Below are 14,574 nucleotides of genomic sequence, written 5' to 3'. Positions count from 1 at the left end.
CATTATATCTATCTTTGAAGAAAGTTCCCAACAATATCAATAAGACAAAGGGAAGGGGGCCTTAGCTGGCTTAGGTTATTTAGCATGAAGAGCTGAGTGTCAAAAATTAACAAAATAGTTAGGAATCCTCATCTTGCCCTATTGATGCCATTGGAAGAAGATATTCTTTTTTATTGGAATATAGTTGATAAACAATATTATATTAGCTTCTGGTATACTATATAGTGATTGGACATTTGCATACATTATGAAATGATTACTGTAAGTCTAGTTACCATCTGTCCTCATACCAAGTTATTATAATATTATTGATGACCACATTCTTTATGCTGTATATCGCATCCCTGTGACTATTTATTATATAACTGGAGGTTTGTGTCTGTTAATACCAGAAGAGGATATTCTGAATAATCAAGGACCTTCAGCTATGATATAGCAGAGTGTGCCTAGCTAAGCCTAATTTTTCTCTATCTGTGACAGAATAAAATTTTCCATCATGACTAAAGGCTCAAAAATCTTACCCACTAAATTGAAAGTAGACACAAAAATTGTAGGAAAATCTGTATCTGAAGTATATATCAACATTCTTTTGTCAGTAAATATTTATTTAACTCTCACAGGTGAAATATAAATAATGACTACAGTTTTCCTTCAAGGCAGATTAGAGTTTAGCTGAGAGCAGTATTCAGCAAATCAAATGCCAGCAGTTTTGACCTCTCTGCTAGAGGAAAGGCATTTAAATGATTTTTAAAATTATCTATTTTAGGACTTTGCATCGAAACCCAGCAAAATCAGTTTGCTAAAATCTATACCAGCTGGCCTGGATGACTTTTCATAGTCTCTGCCTGCATCTACTTTATTCACAACGGAACTGCTATTGATTTGTATAATGAAGTAACAGCATACGAGTGATAACTTTCCCCAAAGCTATATCCTTTCTCTGTCTAGGATTTGGGGCGCAAAACAGAAACCAATAAGAATTCATTTTCTTCCTCAAAATACATTTGTTACTTTCAATTGGCTTCCTTCCACCCAAAGAAGACTGTCAAAGACAAGGTACGATTCAACATGGGAGTTCTTTTCTCCTCCTTACGAATTGTTTATCTGTCAGACCAGAATCTGCTCGGGCAAAGGAGAAGACAATCATGGTTGATCTCTTTACCAGCCTCTGAAAAGTCCTCCATTATTCATTTTTCACAATTACATTATTTTAACTTATCCCGTATGTTCCATAATTTTCTTTTGTTTAATAATTTAGTCCCTTGAAGAATCAGGAGTAGATAAATGATGATGCTTTTGTGACAACTATGTATACTTTATGTCTGACCGCTGTTGTCAGGATAGGAATAGTTTGAGTAGAATGGAAAGTGTTAGAGCTAAAGAACTGGGAATGAGCAATGAAAGTAAGATTTTTATCTCCTTACCTGGGGTACTTCTATGCATGAATGGAGCTGTGGACTCACGTTCCTAAGAGAGGAGTTGAGGCAGAGTCCTAGGAGTAGGATCATATGACTGCCAGTGTCATTTAAGCCATCTTGCTATACATTGATTAGAATCTGATAATTTATTGAGTCTAGGCAACTTCATATGCAGAATTAAAGGCATTGTTTTGATCACAGCATCTAAATTTCAGTACCTTCTGATGCTGCCAGGGCATAGAAATTGTGCAGTTGGGGTTACTCTTCCTGACACTAGGCAGAGATTAAAAACAAATTTCAGTATGTAGTGATGGCAGTCCATGAAGTTGAAATTGTACATTTTCTGTGAATTTCACAAGTTCTTTAGCCTCCAACCTGGAACTGATTGAATGCACTTAATATTGTGTTTGGAAGCATGCTCCAAAAAGAGTTATTTTGAAGCTCAGCACACTGTCTCTCTTCTTCATGTTTAATTATCTTTATATTTTAAGTTCTATTTCTGTTTTTGAGTGACTAGTAGTACTTTAAGAAAATTCACAGTAACATGTCTTAAGATACTAATATGACATACCATATAAACAATTTGATTTTTCATTGTGCATGCTTTTCTTCCTGAAGAAATGTTAAATGAACCTGTTACATTTTACTTTAAGGAGTTAAGCTTAGACAAACCCTCCAAACAGCATGACTTCTTTAGACAGGTGGTAATTTATTGTTAGGCATTCTGAAATGGTTTGCCTGGCAGAAATAAACATACAATAAAATTATCTAAAAAGCATTCAGGTGACTGTTTTGATTCAACAAATGACAAGAAAGTTTGAAATTGGAATATTCTGTGAATTATAGTAGCAACTTTAGCAATTGACGGGCTATGAAGACAAATCAAATGGAAAGGAATTTTGATTGTAATATGAAAAATGTGCAGTTATGTAGAAGAAACTAAAGGGACTAGAAAAAGATTTCAACAAGTAAGTGGAAATTATTCTTAAGTAATCAAGAAGATTGAGAACACATGGTGATTGACAAGTATTAATAGAGCTATTAAAGATGTTTTTGAACCAAATACATATGACATATTTCAGTATTTATTCAATGATTTCAGCACAATCTTGTGTTATTATTAGCTGGTTGAGTTTTAGCAGATGATATATAAAAAGCTACAAGCCTACAAGGTAAGAAAGCTTTTTAATTGTCTGGCTGCCAATCTTTTTAAATGCCTGTGTGTGTGTGTGTGTGTGTGTGTGTGTGTGTGTGTGTGTGTATATATATATATATATAATAAATTGAAAAAAGATCATAAATCACAAATAAATAAAATGAAGTATTACATTTGTCTGTCAGTTAGAACCAGATTCTTCTTTAAATTCTAAATATGTTTTTATACACTATTTTGTTCTAGAAAGAACTGTGAGCAAACACATATTTTTATTGGAGAACCCACTATACTTTCCCCAAAGAGATATTTAAGCTGTAGAAAATTGGGAAAGACATCAATACAAAGGTCAATATGAATAAGAGGTTCATGTTGGAGTAGGAATGTTACAAAGATTAATTAATTTAAATTTCACCTATCCCCGAATCTTTCAGTCTTGAAAATCAAGTATATATCAGTGCTTCTCAAATTTTAAGGGTTTCAGAATCATTGGAGAAACTTCTCCAAAATATTTTTGCTTGGGCTCTACTCTCAAAGATTTTTGAGGCTAGACTTCGGGAACCAGTATTTTTAACATCATTCTTTGCCTCTCTCCACAAATGTGATTCTGATAGAAAAGAAGTCTAAAAATAATTGGAGCAGATAACATGCATATACAATATGAAAGCAGACCATAGCACTTGAATGGAAAACATTTGTATCTTTAAAAATGTCAGAGCTCATTTAAACTCTGTGGTCCATGTGAAACTATATGTTTTTGCTCTGGATTAGTTAGTTCAGATTTTAATTTAATATTAAAAATTGACTTAGAAAATACTTACATTAATCAATGAAATGACCAAATTATTAATATTAGTATTTGGGAATTCTAATTATTTCAGGTAAAGCTGTTATACCTTTCTTTTGATTTCAGTTCAGTTCTGTCGCTCAGTCGTGTCTGACTCTTTGTGACCCCGTGGACTGCAGCATACCAGGCTTCTCTGTCCATCACCAACTCCCAGAGCCTGCACAAACTCATGTCCATTGAGTGGGTGATGTCATCCAACCATTTCATCCTCTGTCATCCCCTTCTCCTCCTGCCTTCAATCTTTTCCAGCATGAGGGTCTTTTCCAATGAGTCAATACTTCACATCAAGTGGCCAGAGTATTGCAGCTTCAGCTTCAGCATCAGGCCTTCCAATGAATATTCAGGACTGATTTCCTTTAGGATTGACTGGTTTGATCTCCTTGCAGTCCACGGGACTCTCAGTCTTCTCCAGCATCACAGTTCAGAAGCATCAACTCTTTGGTTCTCATCTTTCTTTATGGTGCAACTATCACATCCATACATGAATACTGGAAAAACCATAGCTTTGACTTGCTGTGGACCTTTGTTGGTAAAGTAATGTCTCTGCTTTTTAATATGCTGTCTAGGTCGGTCATAGCTTTTCTTCCAAGGAGCAAGCAGCTTTTAATTTCATGGCTGCAGTCACCATCTGCAGTGATTTTGGAGCCAAAGAAAATAAAATAGGTCACTGTTTTCATTGGTTCCCCACCAGTTTGCCATGAAATGATGGGACCAGATGCCATGATCTTAGTTTTTTGAATGTTGAGTTTTAAGCCAGCTTTTTCATTCTCCTCTTTCACCTTAATCAAGAGGCTTTTTAGTTCCTCTTTGCTTTCTGCCATAAAGGTGGTATAATCTTCATATCTGAGGTTGTTGATATTTTTCCTAGCAATCTTGATTCCAACTTGTGCTTCATCCAGCTTGGCACTTTGCAGGATGTACTCAGCATAGAAGTTAAATAAGCAGGGTGACAATATATGGTCTTGCTGTACTCCTTTCCCAATTTTGAACCACTCCTTTGTTCCACATTCAGTTCTGTTTCTTCTTGACTTGCATACAGATTTCTCAGGAGGCAGGTCAGGTGGTCTGGTATACCCATCTCTTTCAGAATTTTCCACAGTTTGTTGTGATCCACACAGTCAAAGGCTTTGGCATAGTCAATTAAGCAGAAATAGATGTTTTTCTGGAACTCTCTTGCTTTTTCAATGATCCAGCGGATGTTGGCAATTTGATCTCTGGTTCCTCTGCCTTTTCTAAAATCAGCTTGAACATCTGAAAGTTCACGGTTCACATATTGCTGAAGCCTGGCTTGGAGAATTTTAAGCATTACTTTGCTAGCATGTGGGATGAGTTCAATTGTGCTGTAGTTTAAGCATTCTTTGGCATTGCCTTTCTTTGGGATTGGAATGAAAGCTGACCTTTTCCAGTCCCGTGGCCACTGCTGAGTTTTCCAAATTTGCTGGCATATCGAGTGCAGCACTTTCACAGCATCGTCTTTCAGGATTTGAAATAGCTCAACTGGAATTCCATCACCTCCACTAGCTTTGTTCATCATGATGCTTCCCTAAGGCCCACTTGACTTCACATTCCAGGATGCCTGGCTCTAGGTGAGTGATCACACCATCGTGATTATCTGGGTCATGAAGATCTTTTTTTGTATAGTTCTTCTGTGTATTCTTGCCACTTGTTCTTAATATCTCCTGCTTCAGTTAGGTAGCAGATGACAAAAATCAGTTTTCTGTAATGACACACAAAATTTATAAGTATATTGGTATTTAAGTCAAGAGAAATGGTGCTGAGAAATTTAAGGCCTTATGTTATAGTGCTCCAGTTGCTTTACTATTGTATCATTCCTGTCCAGCTTTCTATTTGCTCTCAATTCCCTGCACCTATTTCTTAAAACTGGTAAGACCCAAAGAACCAAAAGACTTTTAATAGCCCTGCAGCAGAGCTGGTAATGGTGGGTGGGAGGGAGGTTAATCCTTTGAAATGGAGACTAATAGTTTGTGGAGAAAGTGTTGGCTATGGCTGTATAGCCCTGATGGATAGAAGAATGGGGAGGAATGATGCAGTTAATGGGGTGAGACTAGGTTTCAACGTGTGCTAATGTTGCAGGACATAAAGGAAAGAAAGGTGGGGTTGTTGACTGTAAGCCTAGGGCTGGGCCATACATGAATGAGATGTTGAAGAGGGCTTTCTAGAGTCTGCCTTCATAGATGGTCTGGTGTGTTCAGTATCTGTCCAGACCTCAGGGCCACCCTCTCATTGTTTGAAATCACAAATCTATCACTTGCTAGCTGTCAAACCATTCTGATCATTTATTCTCACTGATCATCGCTTCTTTATTTGTTAAAAAATAAAAAGGCAGTAAGAGTATCTGCCTCACAAGAGTTCTGTGTACATTAAATGAGTTGGCAACTGTTTTAATTGGGATATAGGAAATACTAAATATTCCCCTATGTCTTCAATCTATTGAGGAAGTAGGAACTGTTTGAAATGGAAATTAAGAATGTAGTTCCTATGAATGGTACATTTAACATTATGTATACTGGGATTCCTTTACTCATTGAATCAGTTATTTGTTTTTCTAATAGCACTTATTCAGCATTTACTATGTGTTCATTGCACTTGGCAATGTGCTAAGCACTAGGGATAAAAAGGTGAATTAGACTGCTTCAAAATGGAGCATTAAGAAACATGTCTTATAGTCACATAATAACTGTACTCTGTTATTCAAAGGGAAAGTTATTTCAATGATTTAACTTTTATTAATGCATGTCATTGTTTTTAAGAAGTTTACCCTCATTTTTCCTTACTGGAGTACCAAGCTAATAAATAAGATAAATGCATAAATCAAATGGAGACCCGAATATCCAATGTAATTCACTGAAATGGAACAATTTGACTTATACCTGCAAGTTTCCCAACACTGAACTCCAGAATTAGTGAAACCAACTCAGTGAGGCACAATAAGTGTTACACTGTTGCACACCTGCTCCATAGGGACAAGGTATTTGCCACCAAGTCGTGTATATATATATATGTATGATTATATATGTTTATATATACGATTATATATATAAGTTTATGTATATAAGATTTATATATATGATTATATATATGTTTATCATATAACTTGGAGAAATTAAGAACAAGCATATATATGATATATCAATCATATCTATGTGATATATCATATATATGATCATATATATATGATTATATATGTAAGTTTATCATATAACTTGGAGAAATTAAGAACACAAGCTTTCTGTGGATGAGAGGAAGTGCATGCCCTGGTTTTCCTTCTAAACTCACCATGATTTCAACTCACTTCTGACTCCTTTGGGAGTAGTGGGTAAGGAGGAAGAGAGAAGCCAGGTGTGTTACATGGGAGGACACAACAGGAGTGGAAGAAAGTGCCTTACCCTGTCCTGTAATGCATTACTCTATTTTTAGCACTGTAGCTTGCCAAACATACTCTATCATTTTTCCTGTTTGCTATAGAAATGCAGAGAGGGCAATGGCACCCCACTCCAGTACTCTTGCCTGGAAAATCCCATGGATGAAGGAGCCTGGTAGGCTGCAGTCCATGGGGTGGCTAGGAGTCAGACACGACTGAGCGACTTCACTTTCACTTTTCACTTTCATGCATTGGAGAAGGAAATGGCAACCCACTCCAGTGTTCTTGCCTGGAGAATCCCAGGGATGGGGGAGCCTGGTGGGCTGCCATCTCTGGGGTCACACAGAGTCGGACACAACTGAAGCGACTTAGCAGTAGCAGCAGCAGCTGTACAAATGCCCACAAAATAAGTTTCCTCTTCCTTCTATTATTCACATCTGAGAATTTTTTTTTAATGGGACTTTAAATTCTGGACATAGTGGAATACACACACTACATCCTATCTCTTTCACTGTTGTTCAGTTACTCAGTTGTGTCCAACTCTTTGGGAGCCTGTAGACTGGAGCACACCAGGCTTCCCTGTCCTTCATCTCCCAGAGCTTGCTCAAACTCATGTCCACTGAGTCAGTGATGTCATCCAACTGTCTCATCCTCTGTCATCCCTTCTCCTCCTGCTTTCAATCTTTCCCAGCATCAGGGTCTTTTCAAATGACTTGGCTCTTTGCATCAGGTGGCCAGAGTATTGGAGCTTCAACTTCAGCATGAGTTCTTCCAATGAATATTCAGGACTGATTTACTTTAGGATAGACTGGTTGGATATCCTTGTAGTCCAAGGGACTCTCAAGAGACTTCTTCAGTACCACACTTCAAAAGCATTAACTCTCAGCCTTTGGTGCTCAGCCTTTTTTGTGGTCCAACTCTCACATCCATACATGACTACTGGAAAAACCAAAGCTGTGACTATATGGACCTTTGTTGGCAAAGTAACGTCTTTGCTTTTTGATATGCTATCTAGGTTGGTCATAGCTTTTCTTCCAAGGAGTAAGCATCTTTTAATTTCATGGCTGCAGTCACCATCTTCAGTGATTTTGAAGCCCAAGAAAATAAAGTCTGTTACTCTTTTCTTTGTTTCCCCATCTATTTGCCATGAAATTGTGGGACCGAATACCATGATCTTAGTATTTTGAATGTTGAGTTTAAGCCAGCTTTTTCACTCTTCTCTTTCACTTTTGTCAAGAGGCTCCTTAGTTCCTCTTCACTTTCTGCCATAAGGGTGGTGTTATCTGTGTATCTGAGGTTACTGATATTTCTCCCAGCAATCTTGATTCCAGCTTGTGCTTCATCCAGTCCAGCATTTCTCATGAAACTCTTCATATAAGTTAACTCTTCATATAAGTTAAATAAGCAGGGTGACAATATACAGCCTTGACATACTTCTTTCCCAATTTGGAACCAGTCCGTTTTTCCATGTCTGGTTCTAACTGTTGCTTCATACAGGTTTCACAGGAAGCAGCTAAGGTGGTCTGCTATTCCCATCTCCTGAAGAATTTTCCAGTTTGTTTTGATTCACACAGTCAAAGGCTTTAGCATAGTCAATGAACTAGGAGTAGATGTTTAGATGGAATACTAATCACCAATGGTATCTATTCACCAATACTAATCACCAATAAAAAGGAATGAACTATTGATACACGCCAGAACTTGGATGAATATCCAGAATATTATGCTAAGTCAAAGAAGTTAGACTCACAAGGCCATATACTGTGTCATTCCATTGACATGACATTCTGGAAATGTCCCCTACCCCCTAAAGGGGAATAGAGAATAGATCAATGCTTGCTAGATCTTAGAAATGAGAAGGGCCTGAATACAGGTTGACAGCCTGAGGGATTTTGGTTGCTAGAACTCTTCTGCATTCTTTGGCATTATGATTAGAGAATGTATGCATGTTAAAACATAACAGAACTATACATCCAAAAAAAATGAATTTTACTGTTTGTGAATAAAATAAAATAGAAATTCATCTGGATCATCAGCACTGCTTAAGGCAGACTTGAAATAATGTATTCTCAGCTCTCTATAATCTGTAGTAATACACTATATGAAGGGATTCAATATTTTGTTCTTTTATTAATATATTTTAATATTCAGCTAGGAACTTAATAGATGGCCCAAAGGATAGTCTGAAAACTAATAGCTTTAAATTCTGATGTTTTCAAGGATCTTAAGCCTCCAGTGTTTCCTCTTCATATACTAAGTTCTCCAGTCTGCATTTTAATTAAAATGGTAATTTCTATAAAATATTTAATCATTTATCTTTAGTAATGCCTGTTAAAAAACAGAATCAGATTAAAATCTCTGCTATTTTCCTTCAATGCCCACTTATACATCTTTCTCAATTTATTCTGACACATAAGCTATTGTTTTTATCAGAGGAGACTTGAGATAGAAGCTTTATTTAAATTGAATGACTGTGTTAATGTTGCTTTGAAAAATGTAGTGTAGTAGAATGTTGCATCCCCCAAAGCAATGCTTTTTCAAAACTAGAACTCAGTGTAGTATATATTTTCATGAACTTCTAGTATGAGGCCTCAAGATCAGTTAGGTATTATAAGCTGCAAATGCCCTAAAATTTTACTCCACTTGCAAGCTAACAAGGTAGCCTGCCACAGTTTCATAGATGCCCTTTGCCAGAGGCTCCAACCAATCACTGAGAATTGTGGTGGTTTGAAGAGGTGATTGTTTCCTGGGAACCTCAAAAGTAAAGAACGTGTCCTACCTTGATGTTGATTGGTCTCCATTCAAGGATATTTATTTATAGATTAGCAGATAGAAGGGCCAAGTGAGATACATTGTCTACAATGTTCAAAGAGCATAATAAAGTGTGAGCCTTCTTTTGGTGGAGAGATAGGAGAGGCAAAGAGACAATAGTTTTTCCTTGACTGCCTGAGAGATTGAGTGTTATGAATTTGTCCACATAATGTCCTGAGAGTGTTTACCTGATGAATAAGCCCCTGATTTCATTGAGGTTTATCAGCTACCCTTATTGGTAGAGCTATGATAATAATGTAGTTAGGGCTCTTTAGACTGACACGTCTACTTTGCCACCCCCAGGATGTCACTAATAGAGTGAAAACTTTGGACATCATAAGGCAGAGGCACTTGTGCTAAATCCTGACTCACTCTTTGGTGGCATATTGCAGCAGAGTTTAGTTAGCCTTGACAAATATATCCTGAAAGCCTAGCCACATGATGTGATGGTTTTTGCAATTAGGTACCAGTGGCTAGAAAGTAAGGCATTGGCAGTGTCCTAGGCAGCACATCAAGTGCCATTAGTCTATGCAGTAGATTCAGTTCTAGTCGCAGTGCCTTAAGCAGCCAAGGCTATAGGAGCAACTACTGAATTCATTGATGTGAAGCTCCTCTTAAGCTCCAGCTCATGCTGACTCTCTGTATTAGCCATTCAGGAACGTAGCATTCTGCACTACCCCTGCTGCCTTAAGTCCTCAGTCAGGACTGTAATTTCTCTTTTTCTCCTGAGATTCTATTGTTTCTGCTTGACCACCTGTGATGGAACACTGAAGTGACTTACGTGTTTCTGTGGCATTTTTCTGCATGCGGTATTTCTTGAATAGAAGAATCCCTGTTGGTGCTTATAAGCATTCACAGTACAGGAATGTAAAATATCAATAACAATTATACATTCTGTAGTGTAAGGCACAGTGATAGTATATTAGTAAAGTCTCTCAGTGGTGTCCGACTCTTTGCGGGTCCCATGGACTGTAGCCTATCAGGCTCCTCCATCCATGGGATTTTCCAGGCAAGAGTGCTGGAGTGGATTGCCATTTCCTTCTCCAGGGCCTTCTCCAGGGGATCTTCCTGACCCAGGAATCAAACCTGGGTCTCCCGCATTGCAAGCAGATGCTTTACTGTCTGAGCCACCTATTTTGAATCATTCCAAAGGGCCCCCTACAAGGTCAGATTAGTTTCCCTTCCTCTCCGTGAATGTTACCCAGACGCCTTGATCTAAATCCAGGCATTTCCTCCCCACTTAGGAAAGGGTAACATGGTGACTTGTTCTGTGTATCCAACAAAGCATACAACTTTGAGTCCTTCTCTCTCTGCTGTCCCTCAGTTTACTTGGGCTGGTTCAGAAGGCCTTTGGTGCCCCTTGGGGAGAGGGAGACTTTCACTTTACCCCTAATCAGTTTTCTCTTTAAAGCAGATGAGTTTGGATTAGAGGAGGAGAGAGAATGAAGGGTCTTACAGGGGAGAGAATGACTCAGCTCCAGTGAACAAGTCATATGCACTTTCCATTTTGAGTAGTGCAGCAGCTACACATAACCAAATGAACCTCCAGTGGTTTCGATTCAATCAAAATCCATTATCAAGCAGCAAGGTCATCATAATCGACAACATCAGTATCAGCTTTGGAGACCCTTTAACTCACCTACTATGGAAACATAGTTTCCTACTTGTGGTCTTGGGGTTTACGTCTATTGCCCAGGTTGGTCTTATTCTCACTGAGATAATTTTTATAAAGATGTCTACCTTAGTGTAACACCCACTGTCACATCATCAAATTTTCTTAAGATCTCACTCAGTTTCAACATAGGACTAGGGGAGTTTTTCAAGGCAGCAAGGCTGATAGCAAACATTTATCCAGATTTCTTTAGGCTGATTTCTCATTGTCTAGTGATTTTCCTTTATCAATATCATAAACCCACCCCAGGGCACCAAGATCCTAAATACTAGCCAATGCCTCATTCATGGCTTCCTACAAATGTTTGCCTGTTTCAGAGAAATCTTCCTAAGAAGAGACTCCTTTTGGTAGCTGGGATCCACTAGAAAAGTCCCTCAAACTTACTCCATGGGCTTTGAATGGATTGAAGATTGCCACACCAGACTGCTGGAGGGGCTGAGTTGTATACCGCCCAGATGTTGCCAACATTTCTTAATAAGCACTGTATGGTTCCCTCCCTCATATTCCACTTGATCCAGCCAAAGTTGTAAACATTTACTTGCTTTCTCTCTACAGTGGTCACAAACTTCTCTCCTCTCACACTCATTGTGAGCGCACTTCTCTATAACTTGTTTAGGTGAGGACACCATCTCGTGCTTACCTGAAGTAAAAGTGAAAGTTACTCAGTTGTGTCTGACTCTGCCACCTCATGGACTGTAGTCCATGGAATTCTCCAGGCCAGAATACTGGAGTAGGTAGCCATTCCTTTCTCCAGGGGATCTTTCCAACCCAGGGATTGAAGCCGGATCTCCCACACTCCAGGCGGATTCTTTACCAGCTAAACCACCAGGGAAGCCCATTATAGTTATTACAATGGGAATAAGCCTGAGGCTGTTAGAATGATGAACAAGTCTCCCTCCCCCTCTATGAGCATCTGTTTTTGAACCTACTTTCTGGTATTCAATCTGCAACCATCTCTTCAATCTCTCCTCATTAACAGGCAGAAAAGTGGAGGACCATTTAGTGCCTAATTGGCCATACAATTTGGTCAGATGTTCGATATTGATCAGTTAGAACTTTTCCATTTCAACTATCTTTCCCTCTGGGTTAATAAGGAGATTATTGATTCTGTTCTTCGGTTAAATCACCCAGACTTCTATTTAAAATGACCAGTGGAAGGAAGTCATAGGTTTAAATTTTCAGAAAAGAGAAATTACAAATTTAATAAAAAAGAAGAATGAGATATTAAACCCATGTAATTCTGAAAATAAAGGGGGGGGTGGTGTTGGAGAACAAAGTGTTGAAGCTTGAGAGGGTCTTAATGGTCTCTAATTCATCCTGAAATATCTGGTTGAGTTCTGATTAAATTTTCCACAGGCATAAGCATCAGTGGAAGAAAACAAGATGAGACATTGGACAAGCTACAGAGAAAGGGCATTATCCCTTTTCTACACATTTTCTCGGTACACACATTTGAAATACTAGTGGATAGTTTCAGCATGCTAATGTGGCATAGAACCTATAGGTTGAGAGCCAGAGTTGGGAACTTGACATACCAAGTGATAAGTTCCAAAACATACCACTTCTCATATAGTTTTAAACACATTTCTCAACTTTTTTCACCTAAATTTCTTTCATTATCTGTGCTGTGACAATGATATATAATTTATATGGTTGTGAAGATTAAAAGATGAGATAATATATGATTTGTGCAGTGCTTAGCACATAGACTCCTGAGTAAACACCCAGATATTATTATTAATCAATGAAGACCATAACAGCCTTACTTTGGTGTTACTGAAGTAGATAATAGTAGAACAGAATTAACTAGTATGAAAAATTGATAATTTTCTACATAGCAAAAATTCAGAAACCAAGAATTCTCTCCAAACAGCTCTTAATTGATAAGACTGATTCCTGGAGTTCCGTTATTAGATTTTTATCACACTGAATTTAATGTACTTAAAATATAAGATAGTTGATGGATGATAGATGTCACTTTTTTTAGTCATTTTCATTGTGGGCAACCTGGTTTGAGTCCATCATTTCCTGAGAGTAAAAGAGAAAAGAGGACAAGTGGGAAACATTAGGAAGTTTTAGAGAAGGGTTGCCTCAAGGAGGACAATGTGGAAAATAAGGAGGTGAAGTTTATTTGAAGACAAATTTTACCACCTTCATAATTTCACCAAAGTTCAACCATATTTCAAAAGAATTAATATTATACACAAATATGCCATTTAGCCAGAGGATTCAAGAGTTAATCAAATTTCATCATTGTTCAATTAGTGCTTAGATCTTTTAATTTCATGTAAGTAAATAGAGATTTTGAATGAAATTCTGAACTTTCACATTTTGAAGTAATACCAGTTAATTACATCCTTTGTAACAATGTATTGCTATGATTTTCCTTCATGCATGCAAATCAGCCATGGAATTGTATTATCTTTTGTGGCCTGTCTTGGATGACCAGTCACACACACTGGAAAATTTCTAATCTTCCTTTCCTGCATTAGGTTATCTTGCTGCTTTGGTCTGAGTGTAGACTGTTTACTAGTGTGTGAGATTCTTGATATTACAATGCCAATAAGATCATTTATTTGTTTTCACGATAATAGCAACTTGAGAATTAAAATCTTCAAAGAGTCTTTGTAGCTATATATATAATTCTATGGTCATTGTAGAAAACATACCACTGTACCCATGAATGGTATCCAGAGTGCTCTGGTGAGGTTGCCTCCCCTGTTGTTGAGTAGCTCTGGTGGTTGGTTTCTTATATTGAGTCTGAATCTGCATCTTGATCACAATTCCACTCTGTGGAGCAGGAGGGAATAAATCTTTCACTCTGTCATTTGCTGGCCCTTTGAGTAAGTTTATGTTACCCTCTTTTGCCTGTATTGTACACAAATGCACATACACAGCTTTGGACTACCTGAATGTCTTCAGTGTGCTGATATGATTTCCAGAATTCCAGGCCTTTCACTGACTGATTTTTCTCCTCCAAAAGGTAACGTATCTAAGGTGACCACGTGGCCTGGATTTCTAGGGACAGTACTATTTGTCCAGGTGTAAATAGTAACAATGTTCTCTTTCACCCTTACCATGTTCTTATTTCAGTGATAAATTATAATGTCTCTTGTGCAAATAAAGATGAATTTCAAATTGGCAGTCACAAAAGGCCTACCAGAGTAGCATTCTGGAAAATTCACTGGTAAAATTCAGATGTGTGGGCTGTGCTTTCCACATCCATTCCTTTTGGGACAGTACAAAAATCTATCAGAATTCTTCATCACACTCCATCAGAGGTATCCCTGC

Source organism: Capra hircus, chromosome 1 (genome assembly GCF_001704415.2).
Source record: "Capra hircus breed San Clemente chromosome 1, ASM170441v1, whole genome shotgun sequence".
Classification (NCBI taxonomy): Eukaryota; Metazoa; Chordata; class Mammalia; order Artiodactyla; family Bovidae; genus Capra; species Capra hircus.
Note: the sequence above shows the minus strand (reverse complement) of the source record.